The 14,450-nt window shown below is 37.2% G+C and overlaps 1 protein-coding gene and 1 pseudogene across 2 annotated transcripts in view; both read right to left on the reverse strand.

Moving 5' to 3' along the window:
* LOC145668917 (WAP four-disulfide core domain protein 1-like) overlaps positions 1 to 14,450 on the reverse strand; it is a 346,689-nt gene that overhangs the window by 331,936 nt on the left and 303 nt on the right. The window lies entirely within an intron of this gene.
* Positions 1 to 14,450, reverse strand: part of LOC145668916 (regulator of nonsense transcripts 2 pseudogene) — a 226,144-nt pseudogene that overhangs the window by 153,917 nt on the left and 57,777 nt on the right. The gene's annotated exons all lie outside the window — the stretch shown is intronic.

A 14,450-nucleotide genomic window follows, 5' to 3' on the forward strand; every position in this document is an offset into this window, starting at 1 on the left:
TACGTATTGCTCAAACTCTTGGGGGGAGGAGCAATTGTCCCCTCCTGCCTCCCCTGGTCCAAACAGAGATACTTCACACTTGGACCTATATCATAGGGAATTTTGGAGGGTGCTGGTTTTCTTATTTTCTAGAGTTGGCAACCCTAACATAGATGAGGTTTGGGGCTGGGAGTATTTTTATCATTTCACTTTCACGGTGCAACTTACGGGTTGGGAAGGGGAAGGTATTTTAAAATGATTGGAAGTGGCCTATATTAGTGTCGAATCCATAGTTTTCGGGGTCGCGGAGATTAACATGGGAAAGGGACATATATATATATAGACTCCCCTTTATAAATGATCGACTAACATAATATAATAAATGATCGAAAATGACCGATATTAGTGTCGAATCCATAGTATTCGAGGTCGCTAAGACGAATAGTTACACTTCCTATGCCGTTTAAATCAAAATTTCACCTCTTTATATCCAAATGAAACATATTCTTCCCATGCGAAGAACGGGTATTCTGCTAGATATGCATAAAAATTTGATATATTATGTCTTCATTTGAAAAAAATATATTAAGAGAGCACGGTGGCTTAGTGGTCGAGCGCCTGCGAGTTTTCTCAGAATATTCCCGTTTCTTCTAACAATCACATCCCATTATCATTCACTTGCCTTAATCGTCTTCCTTAACTTAAAGGACACAATCGTGGGACGTTAAACTGAAAGACAAAAAAAGTTATTATTAACAAGCGGCAAACCCCTAATGCCTCTTGATACTCAACACGGAAGTTGTAACACAGTCCACATCAGTAAATATGTACACAAAGTGTGAGTTCAGTTGTCTTACAGGAAGAGATAGGAATAATTATAAGTGTTGAACACAATTGTCGCACAAGAACAAGATTAAAACTTTCATCATTAAGTTTGTGGTACAACAATATACTTCATTCACTTTACAAACAGTACAGGACAAATGACTTCCTCAAGTTAGTCTCAAGACGCACCAGAGAGATTGTACAAGAGCACCTCTTTATAACTTAAACTCCCACGAACTTCCTTATCGCACAACTATCTTCATCCTAAACCAACAGAACACCTTTACGCACAACTTTTAGTTCTATTTACTAATATGGCCACACATTCGCTCTTCTTTAAACTAATAAAATAAAGATACACAACAAGAGAACGATAAATATCAGTTCCTTCTCTCAACACTTGCATTAAAAACAATCACCATCTGTAACTCCTCCCCTTAGAATGTTCTGGCTAGGAATTGAATCCTAAGGTCCCTGCAGGAAGTAATCGTTCAAAAGAAAAGAATCCTCTTTCTCCGATAATTTTTCACATGAACGAAAAAAAACTGAAATCTTCAAGTTTTACGTCCCATAGTATGCTGGCTAGGCTAAAGGAGACGGTGATGATGAGAAATGAATGAAAATGGTGGAATTAAGAAAGTGGGGGGGGACGGAAGAACCGCGAAAAAACAACGGAAGAACCCCGAGAAAATACACACACATGATGTTGTGCCTCACAAACATGAACGTTTACCCATTACTGATATTTGATGCTCATAGGAACTAAATTTCTTCCCGTAAGCTAAAATCATATTGGACATTGCAGTATACGTACGTCTAACACCAACAATATGTTTCCGAAAACTTCACGAAACTAGAATACAGAGGTTCATGTGGTTATTACTTCACACATAAATCTCATAATAGTGATGTGTTACTTGCCTTCAATCAAGTTTCATCGCCGCAGAAACAACGGTTCTTCCTATCCTATGTCAAAACTATTCGAAAAGAAATGTTACTATCCACCTTCCTAAAATTTCCAGCCGACTCGTGAGGGAAGTCACAGGGTTATAACATTAAAGTTTTATCACTTCAATTTAAGAGAAGAAAACTTAAATAATTAGTGGGCGAGGGAGATCCTAATTTGATTTCCAGTGAGAGCTCATGAGACTCGGATTCCACGTTAAGCTGTAGGTCCACGTCTTATATAGCCTCGGTGCTGAAAGGGACATTAACCTCCAATGCAGCCAACCTGCAATTAGTATATTACAAAACTTCTCTTCTCTTAACTTGAAAGATAAAAGTTTAATTTTGACCACTGTGACTTCCCTCATGAGCCTCCTCTGCTAAGATCCTTCCCACATTCTGGGTCTAAAAGAAGAAGGTACAATGACATAATGGTGCAACGCTCAGCTCTGGCGGGCCACTGAGTCACTGGTTCAATCTCAGACAAAGTGAGTTTTCCATGGTAACATTGTGTACCTGCATTTTGTCGTTTATTCGCACATTTTCGTTCCACAAATTCATCCAGACAATACAATCGTTCACTTGCATTTCTCATCCGTCTCTTTTAACCTGCAAGACAAAGTATGGGTTGTTAATCTCAATCTTTCTCATGTCCGTTGGTGGCTATTGGTTGGTGTGAATAATCCAGAAAATATGATTTAACTGATAACTTTTAACGTTGATCGCGAAGATAAAGCTTTTCAATTGATCTGAAGTTTTGACAAATTATGAAAAGGCGATTTTTATACGTCACTGTACAAGCAAATTCATTATTATAATTTGCTAATATCATTGGAGCAAATTTCAAAGTAACTTAACTGGACACTAAGCACTGGCATGATAGACCTTTATGGGCCTAAGCCACTCCAACGCCATCTTTTAGCGACCAGCTTAACTACGTCCAGCTTAACAACGAACACGTACGTGGTCAGCGCGCTGCGTCACCTTATCTCTAGCAGGCCTATTACGAGTTTTCTAGACCTCGTGGCTGTCACGTCTTTTATTCACGTGACAGCCGGGAATCGAACCCGGGATAATTCAGACGCGAGTCCAACGTTGTAATCACTAGACTATGCTATTCCCAACTTCACTCTTAGTGATTGATATGTAAGCAATGTTTCAAAATAAGTGCATAATTTTATTGTTTACTTCATGATGATAATAACAAGTATTTTCTAGCCGACAAAACCCAAACACACACTTTACTTTTTATTATGATCACATCACAGCTTTATATAAATCGAAATCATCGCATGTTCTTAGAACACTGTAGGTAGGACGAAATGAGACGTTGCAAACATGTTGCGTCAGTGCATAAGAATTGCTATCAAGACAACTGAACGAAGTTTCAAGTGTTTCGATGCAAGGCTGTTGTTATAGATGTAAACACAGCTGCGTTGAGGCATATCATCACCATAACTACAACTCAATAAATTCTCGTCTGTCATGCACACACGCCGTGAATGGAAGAAAACTTCCTGTATTTAAGATGTTATCATGGTTTTTAGCAAGCCAGCCCATTTGTCATCTCTACACAAACATTTACTTAAGACAAAGAAAGAGCAGAAAATTATTAGTAATATTCTCTTTTAAAAAATATAGAGTGCACGAAAAACAATAATTTATACGTCAGAACAAAGAAATGCTATCGATGCTGTATTTGCAGTATTACATACACAACCACGTTTACTTCTTTTTTTAAATGATCCTCCTCCTTGTTTTGAGATAGTATTTTTTTGAAACAAGGAATTCAAACTTTTTTTTTTTTTTTTTTTTTTTTTTTTTTTTTTTTTTACTTTAGTGGTAGCTCCTGTCGTCATTCTTCCTGTCATCTTCCATTCTTCCTGTGTGGCCGTGAAGTTTCTATCCGTTAAATTCCATTTAAAATCAGTTAAGGTCAGTTTAAAACCACGAAAGAGTGTCGGAAAGAACTGTACAATTTTTCACTCATAGGAGGCATAGTTTTCAGTTTATATGAGTTACAAAACAGAGGCAATACTGTCGTACCCGAAGACAGTACAGGATCTTTGAGTCAGAAGCAGTGTGATGCCAACTCGTGGGGAAAAATCCCATTTTGAGGGATTTTTTGACAATTTTTCGAACAGGGGTAAAGGGAATTTTCGTCAAAATTGGGAAATAAGGGATTTTTCATGTTTATTTCATCAACGCCAAGAAAATTCTCTATAAGCAGGAAGTAGGCTGATGACGCTTGCATAAACGTGAAATCAGTGTTAGTTGTCAAATTTTGTTATTTCAAACTGCATGTTAGTGTGAGAGTGATTAATACAGGAACCTGTGAATCTCAATAAACAAGCGACAAAAAAACATAAATCGTACTCTGGAGTTAAAAGAAAAATCATGAATACAAGAAATAGCCAATTTCTATAACGTCTCACATGAAATAACTGAGAATGAAGATTGTGTAGTTCCAATACGTTCAGTAAAACACTATGGGACAAAAACGTGATGAAAATTCTAAATTCTGATAACAAAATGTGTTTATTTTCATCAACAATTTCAATAGTATCTTTTAATTAAGAAAATACTTAATAGGAATTTAGAAGTTCGAAATTTATGAATAAGGGGCCGTCCACATATTACGTAACGCTATTTTGACCAATTTTTACCTCCTCCCTCCCCCTTGTCACACTTCGTAACGCAAAGCCGAGTTGAATTGATTTTGAGTTTAACGTCTCGTTCAGCAGCGAGGCTATATGAGACGTGGACCTACTGATTAACGTGGAATCCGAACTACATGAGCCCCCGCCGGGAATCGAACCCGGGTCTCCCACATAACGCAAAGCTGAGTCCCTCCCCCCCTTTGTTACGTAACACTTTTTGATTTTTGATTTTTCACCAAGTTTGCTTATTTTGGGGGTTATTACAATAAAAAAGAAACTAGTTTTAATGGTAGCACTTTTTATTACACAATGCTTTTATTCTGGATATATTTATGGTGTTTTCCCCGACAAATCAAAGTGTTAGAAAGCACTTTTTATTACACAATGCTTTTATTCTGGATATATTTATGGTGTTTTCCCCGACAAATCAAAGTGTTAGAAAATGATAGTACCGTAATAATATTTTAACCCCATATGGTTATTTAATTAATCAGTTTAAATTCTTCGAAACTGCATATTGCCGTTTTCCCAAGGAGATCGCATCCATCCTTTTAGGTCACCGATGATTGGCAAGAAGCAAAAGCTGCAGGAAGATGCAGGTGAAACAGGATCTAAAGAACTGACATCGAACTATTTTCCGGGATACAGGATGTTTCATGTATTTGAAGTTCGTCGACGATGCAAAGAAGTTTTCTTCGTCGATCACAGATTCGAAGTGATTGCACATGTGAAAGAGCAGGGACATATCATATCGTTTGTGAACAGGCTTTCAAGCATCTTCTTTGGACTTTGGACTTCAGTTTATTCCTTTTCAAATTCTTCTTGTCCTAAATCAGTGCCAGAATGCGAATAAACTCGATTTTTCCAAAAACATTCAAATCCAAAAATGAAAAAAGAAAATCAGTATGAGATGAATATCCGACGAAATAGGTTTCCATTTTCTAATATCTTATTTTGCTCTGCAAATCGTGGATCGTTCCATTGCGGGAAATACTATCTCACCAAAAAGAGTTTCTTGTTTCACATGGAAAATCCTTAGAAGAATAGAGTGGGGTAATGATTGAAATCAAAAGTATTAAATAAGAGTCTCAGAAATAACGAGTGGGAACGCGAGGGGATTTTCAAGTGATGGTTATGTTATTTAACAATCAACTCCAGAAAATCGTGTGCCGTAAGTGCAATGCTGCGATAGCCACAAAATTATATTATTATATTGTAATATTTTATTATAGTTTTATAAAGTTTTATTATATTGTAATACACGAAGTGTTCGTCACCAGTCATGCTAGTGTCCAGTAGCGTATTTGAACCTGTTCTGCATGATTTAATTTAGATAGGCTATATGTTCGCAATTTCCTCCCCAAAATATTTATTTATTTATAAGAAAGAAAAGAACTCAATAAAATTATTTGTTTAAAAGATTGCAGAAAAATGACAGCAAAAACACATGCGTTACGTAACGAAGACGTAAACCCTCTCCTCCCTCTTTGTCACACATCGTAACGCAAGGTCGAACCCCCTCCCCCCGTTGGCACGTTACGTAATATGTGGACGACCCCTATTTCACTGAAACATTGAAAAAAGTAAGTTATACACAGTAGTTTCAATTTTCATATTTTATACATTTTTTAAAAGTGTAATTAACATAGCGCGGGGGCAATTTAAGAGCAAAATGAGAATTTTCGTCTTTCAAGATGAGATTTTTTAAGGTTCTAGGTTGGCATCGCTGGTTAGAAGTTTATCTGACCGCTGTTCCCTAAGCTTATTCACATTTTCAGCTCCCATTATAAGTGTACGGAAGCATATACTTTTACTTCACGTGTATGTGTGTGTATTTAGTACATTATTTCTCGGTAACTACTGGCCGGATCAGCGAAATTCGGTGGGCAAGTAGTCCATCATCTATTCCACATTTTGAGCGTCATTTTGACCCTATTAGTTTAATATTACCACTAGGATGTTAAGGTTGATACCCTTGTGAAAGGCAACCAGTAGAGGAGCTACGTAAAGCGGGTTGATGGACATTTCAGGCGCTTTCCTTTAATTTGAATGACAAAACCTATTGCAAGCCTGGCAACTTCGAAGGCTTGTGGACTCGCAATGAAGCGTACTTGCAACTCTATTTATCACGACTCTAGAACTCACTAATAGAATAATCAACACTTTTGACCAGAGTATATTCACTTATTCATTAAAAACTAGAATACAGTGTAATGGTTTCGACAACTTAACGTTATCTTCATCAGATAGTAACTCCTATTTATTAAAAACTGAGTTAGTGTCTGATGAAGATAACATTAAACCGTTTCGAAACCGTTAAACTGTATTCTAGTTTTTAATGAATAAGTGTATATACTCTGATCAGAAGTGTTAATTATTCTAGAAGCGTACTTGGGCATGGAATTATAAGAAAAAAAAATATTTGCATTTGGTATCATCTATCACTTATCCAAGTTTGACACAAACTCACCCTAACGTTCTATATATATTAAAACTACTACATTTATACGTTTGTCTACAGCAATTCACTCCCTTTGAGTGAGAAGTGGGAAGCAGATTCACGCGCATATTAGAACTATGCGCTGTGTAAATAGCGCAGGTTCAGCTAGTATTTTTTTAAAAAGCTTAGACAATGAGCCAGGTTATATTTACAAAATGCTGTTAAATAAACTAATCGCTGTATCCAAACCTTTTCTCACAGACCAGAAATTTGGGTGCGCGGTTCGTGACGTAATGATTACTGGGCACCCAAATTTGCCAATATGGGAACAACCTTGGAAATAACTATTGGTTCAAGGACTAGCATTTTGCAGGTACTATCTGCGTTACCTACTAAATTTTTCATTTTTTTTTTTACCAGAAAACAAGGTAAGTGCCAAAAACAAAAGTTACCGTAACACTAGAGACAAAAGATACTAAATTGTGCCCAAGCGTTATAAAATAGAAAGTACTATTGCTTAGAAATACAACCTAGCCTGTAACTAAGTATGAAAATCTAAGGCATAAACGTATTCAAAAAGTAAAATAAGTGAAACAATTTCAAGGTGGCTCTTACATTGTTTTCTACAGCAAGTCTTCAATTATTCGTTCATTCAAATAATAATTCAAACAATTATTAGTTATTCAAGTAATCAGCAATTTATTCAAACAATTATTCATTATTCGAGTAATACGAGAAAGGAATAGAAACTGAAGTTACAAGGTCGATATTTCTGGAGTTTTTTGTTATATGGGAATGAAAAGTGTGAGGTAATTTTAATACGTGGACTTGGCAACTGTTCATTTTCAGCCTCCCGCCCCCTACGGCGCTATAGTGCTGCCAAAATGTCTTGAGGCGTGGCAAAAATGCGAACTAAAGCTCACACATTTTCACACACCCACGCGTTGAGCCAATAAAGGTTCAGCTGTTGCTAAGTGAGAGGGCCTTGACGAAAGGGAGTGGAATTCCTTCAGCCGATACCAGAACCTGGAACGGAAGACTAGGTGTCAAGTCAATGTGGTATATCTATAGTTGTAGTAAAACACAAATGGTGACTCATTTTGAAAACTGGTCTCGCGAAGAAATCCACTCAGTTATTCGATTTCTGTGGGCGAAACATGTAACTGCGACTGAAATTCACCGACAATTGTGGAGGTTTACGGTCACGTCAGCATGTTGCTGAATGGTGTCGAAAGTTTGCCGCTGGTAGAGAAAACGTCACCGACAAGAAGTGCAGTGGCCGACCTAGCAAGGCATTAACAGATTTGAATACAGCTCGCGTGGAGAAGCTGATTCAGGACTACAGGAGGATCACATTACGACTTTTGCCTGTTCTCGCACTTGAAGGAGAACCTCGGAGGCCGTCGCTTCGATTCAGAGGAGGAGCTGAAACACTTCGTGACAACGTGTCTGAACCATAGGTGTCCAAACTCGCGAGCCCGACGCTCATGAGCTCGGCACTCGCGCTCAACCGGGCTCGGACTCAATAATTGAGCGCGAGCGCAGTTGAGACAGGTGAGAGCGAGCTCAGTTGAGAGAAGAGATCGCGAGTGCTAGTGAGCGGAGCCCAGTTGAGAAGGTGAGCGCGAGCCCACGTAAGTGCGAGCCCAGTCAAGAGAGATGAGCGCGAGCCCAGTCAAGAGAGATGAGCGCGAGCCCAATTGATACATGTGAGCGCAAGCACGAGCGAGCCCAGTGGAAAATGGCCATCTATGGTCTGAACACGCTAGAACAGGGTTTTTACCAGGTGGGAATCTTCAAACTCTTCCCACGATGCGACAAGTGCTTCAACCGATATGGAGGCTATGTCGGAAAATAATCTAATGAATGTACTGTACTACCTGTTGGCCCTTAGCTTATTGGTTGTACGAAATAATATATACACGTTTCACTGCAGGCTTTGTAACTTTACTTTCTGATCAACCCTCGTAATTCGAACATTTATTGATCACACAATTATTCGTTCATCGGAATAATAATTCGAACAATTATTGGTTACTCTATTCCAAAAAACTATACCAATATCTACTTCGTTCGAATTATGAATTAGAATTTTATCTGTTTCAGCATTCTTTTTTACCGACATAGCATGACTAATAAACCAGCAATATGTAACATCTTATTGCACAATTAAACGTCAACTATATATATCTGCTATCATTCTAAAATACCTTATAGGAATAACTATTACACAGAATAAAATTCAATATTACGAAATTATGCAATGACGTAATAAAATATGATGAGCAAGTGCACTGAACGTAAACATGCCATTGATGAGAATTTCGACATCCACCGGCCAGACGATTTGTTTGTATATAAACAAACATAATGACTCCTAGCCACGTGGAATGGAAAGAAGGCTAAAAAGATGTCTACAAGCAACTACGCTTCAAAAAGAAATGGAATTTGTTTATTTTGCTACTAAAGAATTCAATATCTATAAACTTATATTTTTTAATAGGCTGTTTGGCGCCTGTGGCATATGTGTGTCTCATTTCTTGACTTCCGTAATACTATAGCCTTTATCAATGAAAAAAAATGGAAGAAAGAAATTCTATTCTTAATTCGTAAGATGCCATACTGACTTTTCCTTTTACAAAATATTGACATTTCCTTTTGCTCAATCACCCAGAAAATATAGACATTTCCTTTTGCTACAATCACCTAGAAAATATGGACATTTCCTTTTGCTACAATCATCCACAAAATACTATTTCCTTTTGCTACAATCACCGAAAAATACCGAAACTTCCTTTTGATACAATCACCTACAAAATATTGGCATTTCCTTTTGCTACAATCACCCAGAATATATGGACATTTCATTTTGCTACAATCACCCACAAAATACTATTTCTTTTTGCGACAATCACCGAAAAATACCGAAATTTCCTTTTGCTACAAGCACCTACAAAATATTGGCATTTCCTTTTGCCACAATCACCAGAATATATGGACATTTCATTTTGCTACAATCACCCACAAAATACTATTTCTTTTTGCGACAATCACCGAAAAATACCGAAATTTCCTTTTGCTACAAGCACCTACAAAATATTGGCATTTCCTTTTGCTACAATCACCCAGAATATATGGACATTTCATTTTGCTACGATCACCCACAAAACACTATTTCGTTTTGTGACAATCACCGAAAAATACCGAAATTTCCTTTTGCTACAAGCACCTACAAAATATTGACATTTCCTTTTGCCACAATCACCTACAAAATATTCGTTAAGCGTGAAGTTCAATTAGAAGGACACTGGGTCCCCACCAGTCCACAGGAGTGTCTTGGAGCATTAATCTAGAACATAAACATCACCAGCTCATTCATTTGAGACACTGTTCCGAGTGCTCTTTTGAATTATGAGATGGATTCTCGATTATAGCAAGGAAGTCTCTCGTAGCTATACGATTAAGGTACGTGCCTTCGACGCAAGAGACCTGGGTTCGATTTCCGGTGGGAGCTCAAGTCGTTCAGATCCCATGTTAAGCTGTTCAGTGGCGGATCTACACGGTAAAAACTTAGGTGGGGCAGCCAGAACCCAGACTATGATATCTATATTATTAGTTTACTATAAACTTTCAAAAATATATAAATAATAGTTTCAATTATTTTTGTCATTCTAAAAGCTGGGTAATAGACCCCCTGGCCCCGGACTATAATCCGCCACTGCTGTACATCCACATTTCTTACAGCCTCGATACTGAATTGGACGCTAAATTCCAAATCAACCAACCTGCCAATCGATTATGGTAGACACCCCCACAATAGTGAAAGTTCATGGTGGGAAACTGTGCTCTTAAAACTGTAAGCGAATGACGTAGAGCTACATACACGCATACGTCCACTTATTAACACATTTAAATCAGTTACAAATTTAAAATTTTGTACAAAAACTATAATTTATAAAGAAAAGCACGGTTTAATCAATGATAAGCAACGTACAGAGACTAGAGGCTCTTGGATTGTGGGTGTGGAGAATAACGGAGAATAGTTGGACCGAAGGGAAAGTAAATTAAGGAAGTGTTAGGACTACCTTAAAAGAGATTGAGAAACTGTTTAGGACACTGGCTGAGAACGTAACACAATGTACGATAGCAGGAAAAAGAGGCAGAGGAGAAAGTGGGTACAATTTATAGTGATAAAACAGAAAATTACTACGTCACGAGGTTAGCTGAGGACCTTGGCTAGAGGAGATTGTCAGTTGACAACAAATAATCTGCCAGTAATGACATAATACCTACGATGATGGTGATGATGATGAATCCAAGGGATTATTACTTTTATTTAAATTTAACATCGCATGGACTGTCCTGTAAATAAATGGGGACGGATGATTAATAAAGTGAATCATTGTAAAAGAATTTTCTGGAATGAGAAACTGAGAGAATTACGGGAAAACTCACACAATGCCTTAGAATTGAACCAGGGATCCCTCGCCCAGAGCTGAGTGCTTATCACTGAACCACCTTGCATCAAAAAATCCTCATATATCAAACTTTCTGTCCGAATGTTTAATGCTTCGAAAGAAACATGTTGGAAAACTTTTAAAACCCTGCGTCTCTCAAGGCGTAAATTTTACAAAACTCCATTGAGGAAACACTATATAAAATTGCAAGTTTCTACTAGGGTTTCTAACTCTGGAAAATAATTAAAAAAAAAAAAAAAAAAAAAACGGCACCACCTTAAAATTCCCTATAGTATAGGTCTGAGTGTAAAGTATCTCTGTTCGGACCCATCCATGGGAAGGAAATATACTAACAAAAGTGCACTAGACCTGTATACTGCATATCCTTAGTACAATCACTAATAAGCTTAATAGATAACCTATTATACTATAAATGAAAAACTGAAATCGGCATTAATCATTTTATTGTATTTACCAGTAACTAACACTTCTTTAAAGTCATCGAAACAGATGAACAAAAGTATATTAATCTTTACGTGACAATTTTGCATTTGAAAAATGAAATTTATTCTTTAAATTTATACTAATTGCTTTAAGAAATCCTTTTTCACTCTCAATAAATGTATAAAATTCAAATTCAAGCAAATTTCAAAATTTCCCTGATACAGTCCCTGTCTTCTCTTTAAAATTACCTAAACACATGAACAAAATATATTAATCATTTATAGATGGTGAAAGGTGACAGTTTTGAATTTACAGAATAAAAGGTACTTTATAAATCTATACTTCGAACTAGATGAAATTGCTTGGAACTAGATACAAATTTGAGATAAAACCGGTCATAAAAGGGGTGGTAAGAAGTTTGTACTGATCACCGGGAAGGGGCGTATCCAGGAGGGCGATCGTTCCCCCAGAAGAGGAAACTTTCTTATTTTATATATATATAAATAAAACCCATCCGAAAGTTTGGAGCCCTTAAAAGTAGCAGTATGACAACCCACCGCTCCCCCACCAGAAGTCGGTCCTGGATCCGCACCTGTCACCGGCTTTAATCAAAATAACAGCAATATTTCCGGCCAGGCCAGTTGGCAACCCTAGTTCCTACGCCCAACATCTCCAGAGATTTGGTGAAAAGAGACGAAACTTTTATTTTTAAATCCCCTTTCCCTCCTAAGGACTCAATTAAGGAAAACTCCACTACCCAACAGGTTTATCGAGCAGTCCCGTAAGCTATGGCGTATTTTTTTAAATTAGAAATCATGGAGTATTGTGTAATTTTGAGACGGAGTGTACCAGTCAATCAGTGGCGGCGCTAGGCTCGTAATAGTAGGGGGGCAGGAGGGAGGCAAGAAAATTTTAGGAAGGCGAGGCAAGCACACTTGTTTTTTTTTAAATATTATTATTATTAATTAAAAAAATGAAACGAAATCTTTGAGTTTTACGTCCCACGTTTATGCCGGTTAGGCTAAAGGAGACGGTGGGAATGAGTAATGAATGAAATGGTGGAATGAAGAAAGTGGGAGGAAACGGGAGAACCCCGACAAAAACCCACGTACACGGTGTTTGTCCACCACAAAGTTCACTTGGCGGGGGCTGGGATCCAACCCGCGACCCCAAGCACCAGAGGTGAACACTCTACCACTGAGCCACCGCGGCCCCTATTATTATTAATATATTGTATATACATATATCTTTATTATTATTATTATTATTATTATTATTATTATTATTATTATTATTATTATTATTATTATTATTATTATTCACCGGCTGTACATAGAAAAATGGAGGGCGAGAAAAAATATTGGGATGGCGCCCCTCCTTGCTCCCCTGTAGCGCCGCCACTGCAGTCAATACCTCTAACGGAAACAACAATGCCCCAATGCTACACCGAGTCTACAATAATATTCAGCCTTTTATAAAAACTTACCGCCTTACACTATTATAATCTATATTATTATATGTCACGATGTGCTGAACGTTCAGTAAAGTGAGACGTTAGTCAAAAAAGGTTGGAAACCACTGATCTAAGATATAGTTATTTACGTTCCAGTACACGGGAACATGTTTATGCTAACAGAGTAATGAAAATCGGGCTATTATTGACAACAACCTGTGACTGACTTAACGTTTTTTTTTATTATTATTGATTCTATATTAGACATAATATACTGTTTTAAGTGGGAAACAAATTACTATTTGTACTTGTATCCAAAGCAAGTATTTCTATTAGGAATCGATTCCAGGGCCACATACACAAAAACTAGGCGTTAACACTCTATGTAAGTAGCACATGAAGATCAAACCCGTGGCTAAGTGAAAAAAAAAAAGGAATAACCCAGGATGTGTTTGGCTAAAATCAATATCATTTACAAAATGAAATGAAACCGTTCGTTTTGATTTCCCACTTTTCTAGGGAATGTTGCTGAGTCGTCGATGGAACATTTGAAAAGGAAACAGAATGACCCAAGGAAAATTTCACGAAACAAAAGGTTTCCCATGTACGGGAAACCTAAGTTCGATTCCCAGTGAGAGTACATATATGGATGGCTGCGATTCCACGGCAAACTGCAAGCTCAGTGCTGAGAGAAACCTTCAATTCTATGCAAACTTTTTTTTTTTTTTTTAACTAATCAGAGCAAGAGAGTTTAGCCAGGCACTGAGCTACAATGCATTCCACAAACCTTACAAATTATATTTACTTCCAAAGTAAAATTATTACTAAAAAAAACGGCCTATTGATCACGTTTCTACAATATTGAGATTGTAACAGATATTAATATTTTTATTTTGCTTTAAAAAAAAAAAAAAACTATTCTCACTAATGAAAAAGTATTACACATGAATTTTATCGTATTATTTTTCAATTAATACAGAAAAGTTGTTTTACTTGACCTGATTTTTGGTTTCGGGACAAGTTCCACACACACATGAAAAAAAAAAAAAAAAGAGAGAGAGAGAGAGCTTTTATCAAGATGCTATCGATCACGACATCACAGATTACTGAATATTTTATTAAGACGCCCGGTGTCATGGTGAAGCAATCATCATATTTCCCTTGGGTATTGCTCTAGTAACGGGACCTTCGACAGATACACTTTATGATACTCCACGACAAGTGGCATCTCAAAGTTTCCGAAGACA

The sequence above is a fragment of the Thermobia domestica genome, chromosome 13 (genome assembly GCF_964235325.1).
Source record: "Thermobia domestica chromosome 13, izTheDome1.hap1.1, whole genome shotgun sequence".
In the NCBI taxonomy this organism is placed as follows: domain Eukaryota; kingdom Metazoa; phylum Arthropoda; class Insecta; order Zygentoma; family Lepismatidae; genus Thermobia; species Thermobia domestica.